The 13,404-nt window shown below is 39.7% G+C and overlaps 1 pseudogene across 8 annotated transcripts in view; it reads left to right on the plus strand.

Moving 5' to 3' along the window:
* The window catches only part of LOC110202166 (E3 ubiquitin-protein ligase DTX3L pseudogene), a 40,184-nt pseudogene extending 28,336 nt beyond the window's left edge, over positions 1-11,848 (plus strand). For 3 of the 8 annotated variants that reach the window (XR_013483712.1, XR_013483713.1, XR_013483717.1), the window contains 12 exons: positions 1,207-1,901; positions 1,982-2,060; positions 2,330-2,384; positions 3,429-3,503; positions 3,763-3,817; positions 5,000-5,080; positions 5,350-5,406; positions 5,948-6,004; positions 6,777-6,855; positions 7,131-7,189; positions 8,056-8,105; positions 9,061-11,848. The product of XR_013483712.1 is annotated as an E3 ubiquitin-protein ligase DTX3L pseudogene, transcript variant X1 (transcript). The remainder of the gene's footprint in view (positions 1-1,206; positions 1,902-1,981; positions 2,061-2,329; positions 2,385-3,428; positions 3,504-3,762; positions 3,818-4,999; positions 5,081-5,349; positions 5,407-5,947; positions 6,005-6,776; positions 6,856-7,130; positions 7,190-8,055; positions 8,106-9,060) is intronic. The other 5 variants (XR_002322649.2, XR_013483718.1, XR_013483716.1 and 2 more) reach the window with 4 other exon arrangements.
* The last annotated feature ends 1,556 nt before the right edge of the window (positions 11,849-13,404 follow it).

A 13,404-nucleotide genomic window follows, 5' to 3' on the forward strand; every position in this document is an offset into this window, starting at 1 on the left:
AACACTGGGAATGCAATAAGAGGCAAAAGACAATCCTTGCCCTCAAGGAGCTTACAATCTAATGGGGAAGACAACATGCAAAACACATAAATTATATACATATATATATGTACATATATATGTGTGTGTATATATATATGTGTGTGTGTGTATGTGTGTATGTGTATATACAGAATAAATAGTAACTACTTAAGAATGAAAGAACTAGAATTAAGAGAGGCTGGGAAGTCTTCCTGTAAAAGATGGGATTTTAGTTGAGACCTAAAGGGGAATTCAGTAGGTGGAGTTAAGGAAGTCCCAACATTAGGGGCAGCCACAAAAAATGCCCACAACTGGTATGTGTATTTGTGGAAGGAGACCAGTGTGACTGAATCAAAGAGTACACGTAGGGGATTGAGGTGTAAGAAGACTAGAAAGGTAGAAGGTGAGTAGGAAATGAAGGGCTTAGAATGCCAAACAGAGCATTTCATATTTGCTCCTGGAGGCAATAGGGAGCCTCTAGGAGTTGTCGGGGGAGTTGAGGATTAGGTGGTGACATGATGGGACCTGATCTTTAGGAGAATCAATTTGGTGAATGGAGGATGGATTGGAGTTGGGAGAAACTTGAAATAGGCAGACCCACCAGCAGGCTACCATAGTAGTCCAGGCATGGGGTGATGAAGGCCTGCACCAGAGTGGTGGCTCTGTCAGCGAAGAGAAAGAGATATTCAAGAGATATTACACAGATGGGAGATGAAATGATTTGAAATAAAGGGAAATTTGTTGCCTATGGAACAGGTATTCCACAAGGAGCATTGGAAAGATTGGGTGGTGTGAGAGTTACTTAGGGGTGAGAGGGTTGGGGGGATGGGAAAAAGTAATTGGCTGGTAGGGGGGGTGGAATGTGGTTTGGATGATGATCTTCAGGGGCTCACACTCACTAAGATGAGAAGGGTATGTCCAGGTGTGAGAATATTCACCATTAAATGGAGGGCACCACTCTTCTTCCCAATGGAGGCTGGAGATAGGGCTGGAGAAAAGTGCAGTATGAGATGGGAGGCATACATTCGGACAGTCAGATGGGAAACCCTGCTTCCCTAGTCCTCTTCCCTCTGAACGGTAGAGACTAGGCAGGAAAAGATTACAGCAAGAGGTGAAAGTCAAATCTGTGCAGTAATAAACAGAGTCAGAAGTTCCATTCCCCACCAATTTTCCTCTTCCCTCAAGAGACAGGCACAGCAGGAGATGAAGACGTGAAGTGAAAAGGTAGGTTGCTCCTCTTTGCATCAGAGATTCTCCAGATCTTGGTTGGGAGATCGGGCTGGCAGTAGGAGATAGAAGTTGCCTTGTGCTTGTACATATGGAAGTTGTTGGTTTGGGGCAGATGGAAGACTCCTCACCTGGCCTCTTGATACTTTCCTGCAGGGGACGTGCTGTGCCCAGAAGGACATGGAAGGCACAAGGCATGGGGTTAGAGGAATGTTAGGCCCCTCTTCTCAATGGAAGAAGCTGGTGAAGAGTGGGTAGCAGGAAGACTGACTCCCACGGAGGGGGAAGTCCTTTGGGGCAGATGGAAGATGCCTGGTCCTTTGCCACCTTCCCTCAAAGGGACACTATGACTACTGTATTTAATTTTCCTCCAAGTAGTTTTTCTTGTTCTTTGTGCTTTTTCATTTCCCTCATTCCTGCATGTGTTGAATATAAGAAGTAAAAATAAACATTACAAGTGGCAAAGGATGTCCTAGGTCTGGGTTGGAGCCAAGGGTCAACCAGGGATCAATTTTTCTTTTTGTCTGAAAATCCTTTTAGGTTAATATTATCCCTACACTTCTTCATCCTTAGGAGTGCTCCCAGGAAGAGCTTAGCAGTCTAATTCCTGTGCACAAATGTCCTATCACAGCTGGCACCGTTATCTTTGAAAAGTGAGTTTCCTTCAGGTTCTCCATCTTTTTTCCTGTGAGTCCCTTAAAGTTAACATGATTTCTCCATTTATGGGTCCTAGGATTATTCCAGTGAAGAGCTTCGCAGTCTCCCTTTCTGGACAAATTTCATTTTGAAAAGATCACTGTTTTTTCAGAAAGGTGAGTTTCTGGAATTGCATTTGCTTAAGAAATTTATAGAGGTTGAGGGTGGGGGCATCAGTCAGGGCAACCCCGGACTGGTGCCTCCTGATGGGCCAATGAAATGGTTCCACTGCCCTCCTGAGGCATTTTTCTTTGTAAGTGCTCCTATGCATCTGTACCAGTAAAAAGAATGACTCACTTCTATAAAGAAAGCTGTACATTTTGGGCCACTTTTGAGCCTCTGAGCAAACTATGAGATTAGTAATTTTCTTATCCCGATGTTGCAGGAGAGAGACCAGAGGATAACACAGGATAAGTAACTTGGTTACCTTGACAGGTCTGGTAAGTGGATGAGTTGGGAGGTAAAGTCTAGGCTTCCTGACCCTGCAGGTCAGGTTGTGACCACCAAGCAGTTTGGAATGCTGCCTGTCAAGCATCGTTTTCCCTTCCCTGCCACATATGTATTCGTTCTTGCCATGCTTCACTTCCCTAAAAATTCATGGTCCACATAGCTAGAACTATAGGTCTTTTCAAACGCCCTCTATTTGGAAGCCCCTTATGAGACAACTGAGAAAAGTGAGGCCCTTATCAAAAGAATGTGTCTGATATATGTATTAGATCCCCTGCTTGGCTGACTCCAGATGCTGGCCACTGGACCACTGCATTGAGTGTGCCTCTTTCTCACTCACATTTTATTCTTTCTTATCATTCCCATTCCAGGTGTGCCAGGTTTTTTCCTTTCTGTTCAGGATTAATCACAATAAGAACAGCAACAAAAAGTGCCATAATAATAATTTCAACTACCCAATCAGAAATGAACACAGCAAATGTCATTGAAGGAGTGTGTATGTTATCTCCTTTGACCCAGCAGCAGACCTCTGATTCCGATGCTCTTTGTAGTCCAATTGACAGAGGAATTAAATGATGCTAAGACATGGGAAGTTACTCAGGCCAGGAGGAAACACTTCATATGTGGCTGAGGTGGGATTGCTAGTCGGGCCTTCCTGGCTCCAAGTCCAAGACTCTAAGATGTTTGGCCATCTGCCATCATTTTAGTTCCCGTACTTCATTTTTTTTTCACCATGCCATCATCCTTGGCTTACTTGGGTGATCATCTTCTTCAAGACCCCAGGTCCTGATCAGTTGATGCCAAATTGATGGACATGGGCATATGTTTTCCCCTCCTTTTTGTATTTCCCTTATGCCATTTCATTTTCCTTCATCCTACTTGTATTCAGGGGTGGTAAAATAAGTGCACACTTCCAGGGGCAAAAGTTCTTGTAGACTGAGATCATTTTCTGGGGCCTCACCCAAATGTCAGATTCTCCTTCTTTTGGCCTCTTAATGCCTTAAGGTTAACCTCATTTCTCTGTTGATTGGTTTTAGGATTATTCCCAGGAAGACCAATCTACCCCTTGAAAACAAATTTCATATTGACAAGGTCACTGTTTCTTTTCAAAGGTGAGTTTCCAGATTTGTATTTGTTTCAGAAATTTGACTAGGTTAGGTCTGGGGGGAAAAGTCATGGAGCTCCCCTCCCGACAGACCTTTGAGGTAGTTCCCCTGCACTCCTGACGTATCTTTCCTTGGAAGTGTTCATGAACATCTGTAATAAGAAAAAGAAGCCCTCCTTTGTATGAAGCAAGCTCTACTTTTTGTGTGCCTTTTGAGCAGCAAAGCAAACTGTGATATTGGTAGTTTTCTTGCTTTAATTTTATAGGCCAGAGAGCTGAGGATGAGTGAGGTCATGTGACTTGGCCCTCTTGACATGTCTGGTAAGTGGATGAGTTGAGATGTGAAGTCCAGGTTTCCTGACCCTGCAGTTCAGGATGTGGGCTCTTAGTGATTTTGGCCCCTGCTGGTCAGCCATTTGTTTTTCCTCCCCTGCCACATATGTATTCATTCTTGTCATCCTATAGTACCCTAAAAATTCAGAGTCCATAGAGCTAGAAATATAGGCCTTTTCAGGGGCCCTTTGCTTGAAAGCTCCTTGTCAGACAAGTGAGAGATGTGAGGCCCACAGGGTTATGTATCTGATGTATGCATCAGGTCCCCTGCTTGGCTGACTCCAAATGTAGCCCCCTGGACATTACCTTGAGTGTACCTCTACCATGGTCAGATTTGATTCTTCCTTGTCATTTTGCTTCTCTTGACTCCATCAAATGGAGGTAGCAGGAACATAAATTGCAAATAGTTGGGATTTCACAGAGTTGGGACAATGTGCAGGGCTACCCACATAGTCTGTCTTGCCATCTCTTTTCCTTTAAGTACCAGAGGCTTCACTTCATTTCTGGACTTCCCATTCCTAAGACTTTGTTAACCTGGGAGATTTCAGAAGTCACTCTCATGTTCACTATTGCAACTATCCCACTTCTTTTTGAAAGGCGAGTCTCTTTAATTCCTTTTTCTTTAGGGGAAACTGGATGATGATTTCCTTTAGGGGTGGAATTTGGTCTAGCCTCCAAGTTCTGCCTTAATGTGATGGACAAATACCATTCTTGCACTCCAGATGTTTTCCTTTCTGTTCATGATTAATCACAATAACAAATACAGCAGAAATAGCAATAATAATACCTCCAAATACAAAAACAGAAACGACCACCACAAATCTTTTATGGAATACAGTGTATGTATATGTGCTATCTCCTTTAAGCCAACAACAGACCCCTGATTCCCATGCTCTTTGTAGTCCGGTTGGTGGAGAAATTAAATGATGCTAAGTGATGGACTTGAACATATATATTTTTCCCCTCCTTTTTTTGTATTTCCCTTATGCCATTTCATTTTTCTTCATCCTATTTGTATTCAGTGGTGGTAAAATAAGTGCCCGTTTCCAGGGGTAAGAGTTCTTGTAGTCTCAGCTCAGATTCTGAGGCCTTCCCACCATATTAACCTCTCCTTCTTTCGGCCCCTCATTGACTTAAGGTTAACCTCATTTCTCTGTTGATTGGTTCTAGGTTTATTCCCAGGAAGAGCCGAGCAACCTTCCCCTAGTGGACAGATTTCATTTTGACAAGCTCACTGTTTCCTTTTCAAAGGTGAGTTTTCAGATTTGCATGTGTTTTAGAAATTTGAATAGGTTAGGTCTAGGGTCATAAGTCATGGAAAGCCAGGGAGTTTACCTCCTGATGGACTTTTGAAGTAGTTCCCCTGCACTCCTGACATACATTTCCTTGGAAGTGCTCATGCACATCAATAATAAGGAAAAGAAACACTCCCTCGTATGCAGCAAGCTCTACATTTTTTATGCCTATTAAGTCTCAGAGCAAACTGTGAGTTTGGTGGTTTTCTTGCTCTGATTTTGCAGGAGAGAGAGAGCTGAGGAGGAGTGAGGTCACATGACTTACCCCTAGTGACATGTCTGGTAAGTGGATGAGTTGAGATGTGAAGTCCAGGCTTCCTGACCATGCAGGTCACGATGTGGCCTCTTAATGATTTGAGCTGGTTAGCCATTCATTTCTCCCTCTCCTACTACCACATATGTATTCATTCTTACCACCCTACATTACCCTAAAAATTCAGGGTCCACAGAGGCCTTTTCAGGGGTCCTTTCCTTGAAAGCTCCTTATCAGACATGTAAGGGAAGTGAGGCCCACAGGGTTTCAAAGGCCTAATCAATAGAATGCGTCTGATGTATGCATTAGGATCTCTGCTTGGCTGACTCCAAATATTTGTCACTGGACACTGCCCTGAGTGTGCCTCTACCTCAATCATATTTTATTCTTTTTTTGGTTTTCCCATTCTTCTCCCTCCATCAAATGCAGTCAGCAGGACAAACAATTGCAAGTACTTGGGATCCCAGACAGTTGGGATCACGTGCCACACCTCCCATACATTCAATCTTGTCATCTCTTTTCCTCTAAGTCCTTTTGGCTTCACATAATTTCTGCACATTTCCTTCCTAGGAGGGAGATATCCTGGAAGATTTGAGAAGTGGCCCTCTCATTCACAAATGTCCTCAGGTAACCATCCCTCTTCCCTCCTAAATGTAAGTCTCTTCAGTTTTTCCTTTTGTGAAAAATGGATGATGGTTGCCCTTGGAGGTGGCATTTGGCCTTGCCCAAGGGCTCTGCCATAATGTGCTGGACAGATTCCTTTCTTCCACTGCAGCCCTGCCAGATCTTTTCCTTTCTGTTCAGGATCAATCACAATAAGAACAGCAAATATCACTGAAGGAGTACAGTATGTGCATGTTATCTCCTTTGACCCAACAGCAGACCTCTGATTCTGATGCTCTTTTTAGTCCAATTGAAAGAGGAATTAACTGAAGCTAAGACATGGGAAGTTACTCAGGCCAGGAGGACACACCTCCTATGTGGCTGAGGTGGGATTGCTAGTCGGGCCTTCCTGGCTCCAAGTCCAAGGCTCTAAGAGGTTTGGCTGTCTGCCATCGTTTTTGTTCCTGTACTTCATTTCCTTTCACCATGCCATCATCCTTGGCTTGATTGGGTGGTTCACCTTCCCCAAGAATCCAGGTCTTGATCTGTTGACACCAAAGTGATGGACAAGGGCATATATATATTTTTTTCCTCTCCCTTTTTTATTTCCCTTATGTCATTTCATTTTCCTTCATCCTAAATGTACTCAAGGGTGGCAAAATTAGTGGACATTTCCAAGGACAAAAGTTCTTGCAGGCTTAGATCAGATTCTGGAGCCTCCCCCAAATGTCAGATTCATCTTCTTTTGGCCTCTCATTGCCTTAAGGTTAACCTCATTTCTGTTGATTGGTTCTAGGATTATTCCCAGGAAGAGCTGGAATAATGTTCCTCTTGTGGACAAATTTCATTTTGGGGAAGTCACTTTCTTTTCAAAGGTGAGTTTCCAGATTTGTATTTGTTTCAGAAATTTGAATAGGTTAGATCTGGGGGCCTAAGTCAGGGAAAACCAGAGAGTTTCCTCCTGCTGGAGCTTTGAAATAGTTCCCCTGCACTCCTGACACATCTGTCCTTGGAAATGTTCATGCCATCAGTAATAAAAAAAAAAAAAGAAGAAGCACTCCCTTGTATGCAGCAAGCTTTACATTTTGTGTACCTTTTGAGTGTCAGAGCAAACATTGATACTGGTCATTTTTTTGCTCTGATATTGTAGGAGAGAGAGCTGAGAAGGAGTAAGGAAGGTCATGTGAGTTCGCACTCTTGACATGGCTGGTAAGTGGATGAGTTGAGATATGAAGTCTAGGGCTTCTTGACCATGCAGGTCAACCATTCATTTCTTCCCCACTCCCCACCATTACATATGTATTCATTCTTGCCATGACTGACTCACCTAAAAATTCAGTGTCCACATAACTAGAACTACAGAATTTTTCAGGCCCTTTTACTTGACAGACCCTTAACAGACAAGTGAGGAGAGTGAGGCTTTTTGGTTTTGCCAAGGCCTAATTCAATGACTGTGAGTGATATGTGCATTAGACGCTCTGCTTGGGAGACCCCAGATGCGGGCATAAGACAGAGCCATTCCTCCCCATTGGGAGGCTCTATTAAAGGAGGCTTTGTTGGTGGCAGTATCAGCCAGTCTACGGCTTTTGTATTTCCTGCTATCCCTCAAGTGTTAGGTCACCTACTACCTGTTATCTAGGATCTACCAACAATTACGGTGGGGAAGAGATGCAGTGCCTGAATACCCCTTTGCTGATTTGGACATATTGTCTCTCATTATAAAAGTTATCTATAAAAACTGGCTCCATCACTAGTGATCAGCCCGTCAATGTATTGCTAATGGATGTACTTTTAATAAACTCTTTTTAATTGTCTTTTTCCTGAATCTTGCCTCCTCAATCAGGGCAAAAGTCCAAACAAAGAGTTTTTCTTTTAAGAAATGGAGAACCACCTGGAATTTTTGAGGGTTTTCACTTCTGGCCCACTCCACTCCTGGAACCAGCAATCTGCCTGACAGCTGGCCTACCCCAGCAATTAGTTAAGCTGTGAAGTGGCAGAGAATTTAGGTCCACAAAAGCCGGGACAGAAAAAGGAGAAATAAGTTCCCAAATCCAATTTTTTTTCCCTTTGTGCAGGAAGAAGGGAAGGCAGAAGGAAAGGCAAAAGGATCACCAGGAAGAGGCAGGTAAGTAAATGTCCTTGTCTGTATTTGCATGGGAATACCAGTACTCCTAAAAGGAGTGGGAGGAGTGAGCTTTCAGGGTACTCCAGGGTAGACAAATTGTAAAAGCTTGGGGAACATCCTGCCTCATAGGTCCACAACTGAGCAATAAAGATAGGTAAGGGCTGGGGAAATTATTGGGGGGAGGGAAGGGAAAAAAAACCCAATGTATTTTGACCTGATAAAGGATGGGACCTTAGGTATTAAACTTGGTCAGATGCACATTCTAAATATGATTTGAAGATCTCTAGGCTAGGCAAACCAGAGATTTTCAGTGCTTTTAAAAGAGATTTGAAACAATCATTGGGGTAGGTGACTACGTACTAAAAATACCTTTTGGGAAGGCTAAAGTAGAATTTTTAAGTCTTTTAAATGTAAAACATAAAAAAGGGGAATCTCACAATTTCTTACTGTGGCCCAAGAGAAAGGAAAGAAGAAAAAATCAGTAAAGTGAATATTACTTGTATAGATACTCTGGTATATAATTTGTAATGGAAGTGTCTGGTCAGACAATGAAAGAAACAAGACAGGTACAGTTGTGAAGGGCTTTAATCTAAGCTTGAAAGAAATTAAGAGATAAAGTTTAACCAAGTTAGGGATAAGAGGAAATGGGTAGGAAATTAAGAAAAGTTTTAGTTTCTTTTGCACTGATAGTATGAATAGAGGGCTGGAAAGTAAAAGGTTGTGGAAGTTTGAAAATAGAAGTGAAGAAGGATTCAATCTCATTCAGAGAAGGATTATGAAAAATTTTATTTGGTTATTCTTCATGATATAGAAAATATAGAAATATATTTGCGGCATTTAATCACTTCAGATAGCAAACCATTATCAGGATCTTTTTTACTCTTTATGTGAGAAATATGCATTTATGATTTCATTACTGCCTAATAGAGTTATGTTTGCAATTTCTACATTTCAGAAAAGTTTCATTCATCCTAAAAGAGAGGTGAAAATAGAAGACTGTGACTTTAAATCTTTGGCAGTAGACCAACTGAAAGTAACTGGCGCTATAATTTCAAGGGCTAGCACTAAATAGCCCTTAGAAAAATTGAAATTTACACTTTACCATTAGTGACTATAAATCCAGATTTGATTTGGTCCTGAAACTAAATCATCCTGTGGTCTCATTTACAGTGAAATCTGTTCCTCTGTCAGGATAATTGTGGTAAATCAGAACTTAATGTAAAAATGCATTTATTATTTGGTATTAAGGAAGAAGAAAAAAAAATGCTAGAAAATGCATGGATCAGGAAAACCTGAGTCAAAAAATCCAGTCTCAGCAATTAATTCAGTCTCAGAAATTTATTGACTATGTGACTTGACTTCTGTTTACCTCAGTTTCCCCATCTATAAAGGGGGAAATGAAATAATAGTACCCACCTCTCAGGGTTGTTGGATCATATGATTGTAAAGTGCTTAACACAGTGCCTGGTATATGGCAAGCACTATATAAATGTTAACTATTGTTAATATTATTATTTCTTTAATTAGATGCAATTGCTCTTTACTTGATAACTTTATACCAGGTTTTAGATATGATCAGTGTAAAATGCCAGAAGTGATAAAATAAAGGAATTTCTTGTTTTAAGAATCCATAATACTATTTATGTTGTTATTATGCTTTTAAATTTACTTTTATTGTGGATACTGGGAAACCACTGTATGAGACTACTGAAAATATCTTTTTATCTGGTTACTGTGAAATTATTAATTAAGTTATTAGTGGTTATTATCATAATATAAAAATGTATCAAGTATTTAATTGGGTATATTTGGAAAGGGAAAATTGTTAATTACTTACTGTATGGGAAAAGGTACAAACAAAAGACCTTATAAAATCTTTTTATTTGTGAACTTCCAAGATTTTTTGAGATTGTTTGCTCGGGCTACCTAATAAAATCTTATCAGCCCCACGAAAGATCTTGCTATTGTTGTGAAATTCCTAAACGATGAACTGGTTTTCTGAGAAAATGGGATCCTCTCTTCCATTCCTTGCAAAAACATGAGGGAAATTTTCAAGCCTGCTTATAAGAAAGAGTGAGGTTCATCTAAATCTATTTGCCTATTACCTGTGAAGATTATGGAATTATATCTGGAATAGTACATAGTGAAGTTACATCTTTATCCAACTTAATCTCAACAAACTCTAATCTTAAAGATTTATTTTTGCTTTAAGGGGTGAGTATATAATACCTTAAGGGTCGGATATCTATTAGTCTGGAGGTTGACAGCATCCACTAACAATGAGTCCTGGTAGCTATGTTTTCATGTATAGGATAAGACCCTTAAAGTATCTTCTCCTGCTATAGGGGAATTACCAGGCGTGGAAAAATTTGAGAAAGCAACAAGATCAGACAATTATATATATATATATATATATATATATATATATATATATATATATATATATGGCCTTAAACATGTTATAATAATGTTGTAAAAATTGAGTTCAGGACCTTACATATAAAATTGCACTAATAATTGTAAAGAAGAAAGATAGAAACAGCAAGTAGTATGTAATAACTGATAGTTTCTGAAGTTTCAGGTGAATTATGGGCTCCTAATTGGATGTTCTCATAGCTCCATTGTTAATAAGAACAGAATCATAAGACTTGAACAGATTTTTTTTAACTACATGAATTGGTTATTGTAAAAAGCACATTTAAGATGTTATACTAAATTGTACTGAGCCTAGTTACTGACAGATTTGAATAGAATTACCTAGGAATTTCCACAAGTGTCTTGGAACAGGGAAGCAAGTCCACTGGAAAGAGGCCACTTCAGAGCTGCTCTGGGAGTGAGGCCTACTCCTGAATGTCCAAGGGAAGATGTTGCCAGGGATCAGACAACTACATGGGACATCTGGGACTCAAGATGAAATGTGCTCATTAACTGAACAGTGGGAGTGGGTTACAAGGAGAATTGATGTTATTTAATATTGATGACCACTATTGTGTTTCTTTGGTCTTTTGTTTCATGGTATTTATATTTACTAAATTTTCTTGGTGACCTTGTTGATACATAAATCTCCCCTCTAAAATTAGTACATGGTGAGTCCTCTAAGTGGCCTGCCCTAGTTTACACATAGAGCTTATTTAACCAGGTTTTTCTCCTTGGGGGATACATGAGATTATGATTCTGTACCTAAGTTTATTTGACTTTATAACATTGATGGAAATGTGGGATTATGATTTGTGAAGCTCATGGCCACAGTACATTTGTTTCCTGTTGTAACTTTAAATCCCGTAGCTCACAACCGCTGATGCTTGTTCAAATTGATTAGGCATGAGCAGCAGAGAGCAGGATGGAGCAGTTGAGGATAAAGGAGTGAGCTGAAACCAGTTGTGCTGCTGCACCCTATATATGGTTAGCACCAAATTGGGGAATTATAGAAAGTTATGCTGACTCAGTGATCCATTGTTTCCAGTCCTGCTTGTGAAACACTGTTGGGGGAGGCATCACTCCCAACAGCTACAGTTTTTGTGTTATTATCTGTTATCACTCACATATCAAGTCACCTGCTACCTAAAGAGCTGAGATGCAATGTCCTATCCAATTTTCCTAATGTGGACCTATCTGAAATGTCTTTATTTTGTTGTGAAAGTTATAAATAAATGCTAGCTCCATCTTGGCATTGATGCATTAGTGATCAACTAGTAAACATGTTACTTCTTAGATACAGTTTTAATAAACTTCTTTTCATTCTATTTTTCCCGAGTTTTGCCTCATTACTTAGGGTGAAAAAAAAAAAAGAAAGGGGCAGCAAAGTGGCACAGTGGATAGAGCACCAGCCTTGGATTCAGGAGGACCTGAGTTAAAATTCGGCCTCAGACACATAACACTAGCTATGAACCCTGGGCAAGTCACTTAACCCCATTGCCTAGCCAAAAATAATAATAATAAAATAAAATAAAAAAGAGAATGTTGTAACAAATGGGAGATGAGGTGAGGAGAAGATTGCCAGTAGGAGCAGAGCCACTTTAAAAAAGATTAAGCTAAAGTAACTGAAGAGACATAAGACTGTTCTCAGCAGAAAAGAGGGGGAAAAAATCAATTGAAAAAGCATCAGAGGCAAATGGAAAAAAAAATATAAACCTAATTTTTGAAACTTTAAATGTGAATGGATTAAGCAATTAAATAAAACAAAACAGGGGTAGGAGAGTGAGTGAATAAGAAAACAAGTCTCTACAATCCATGGCTTACAAGAAACATATTTAAAAAACAAAGACATAACAAAATAAAGCTGATGAGATGGGGAGAAATTTACTATGCATCAAGTGAAATCTGAAAAGCAGAAGTAGCAATCATGGCATCTGACAAAGCTAAAAAACAGTTTCAAAATTTAAAAAGGATAAATAAGAACACTATATTATGCTGAAAGGAACTATAGACAAAATAATATCAGTAATAAAATTATATGCTTCAGATACCTTAGCATATGCATTCACAAAGCAAATATTAACTGAGCTACAAGACCACATAGATGGTAACACAATAGTGACAGGAGACTTCAATAGCCTTCTCAGTTATGGATAAATAAGCTTAACAGAAAGTAAACAAAATGAAAATATAGAACTGAATCAATTGCTGGAGAATTTAAAATTAAAGAACTTACGATATTTTCTACATGGGAACACAAAGATTACACATAGATCTCAGTACCTCATAGGCCTTCTAGAAAAACTGACTATGAATTTGAGCACAGAAATATTGGAAAGAAATGTAACAAGGCAGAAATAGTAAATATATCCTTTTTAGAATTTGCTTATGCAATAAAAACAGTCATTGGGTCAGGGACCAAAAAATAAAGACAGAGACCTAAATGAAGTCAGTAGTGAAATCCCAGATAATGAGTGGGTCAAAGAACAAATAGAAACAATTAACTATATGAAAGCAAATGTTCTGAGTTAACATCTGCTTGAGCCTCCCATCTCCATGGCAACACTGTAAGGCTAGGGAACCCAGGAGGAAGGATTATGCTTTGATGATGGCCTCCCTTCTCAAGTTCATAACTGAGGAATAAATTAGGTATTGCAAATAGTAATTGTTTCAATTATTTACTGACATCCCTTTGAATAATTCTTTGTATGTATGTGTGTGTGTGTGTGTGTGTGTGTGTTTCTGTCTATATGTCTCTTTTTCTTTATCTCTGTCAAAGCAAAGCAAAAGTATAAAAACAGTCACTGATTTCAAGGAGCTTAAAATATAATAGTGGATACAGAATGTAATTAAATAGGTATATACATGATACATAGGAAACAGA

This window comes from Phascolarctos cinereus, unplaced genomic scaffold, assembly GCF_003287225.1.
Source record: "Phascolarctos cinereus isolate Bilbo 61053 unplaced genomic scaffold, phaCin_HiC Scaffold_8;HRSCAF=390, whole genome shotgun sequence".
NCBI lineage: Eukaryota > Metazoa > Chordata > Mammalia > Diprotodontia > Phascolarctidae > Phascolarctos > Phascolarctos cinereus.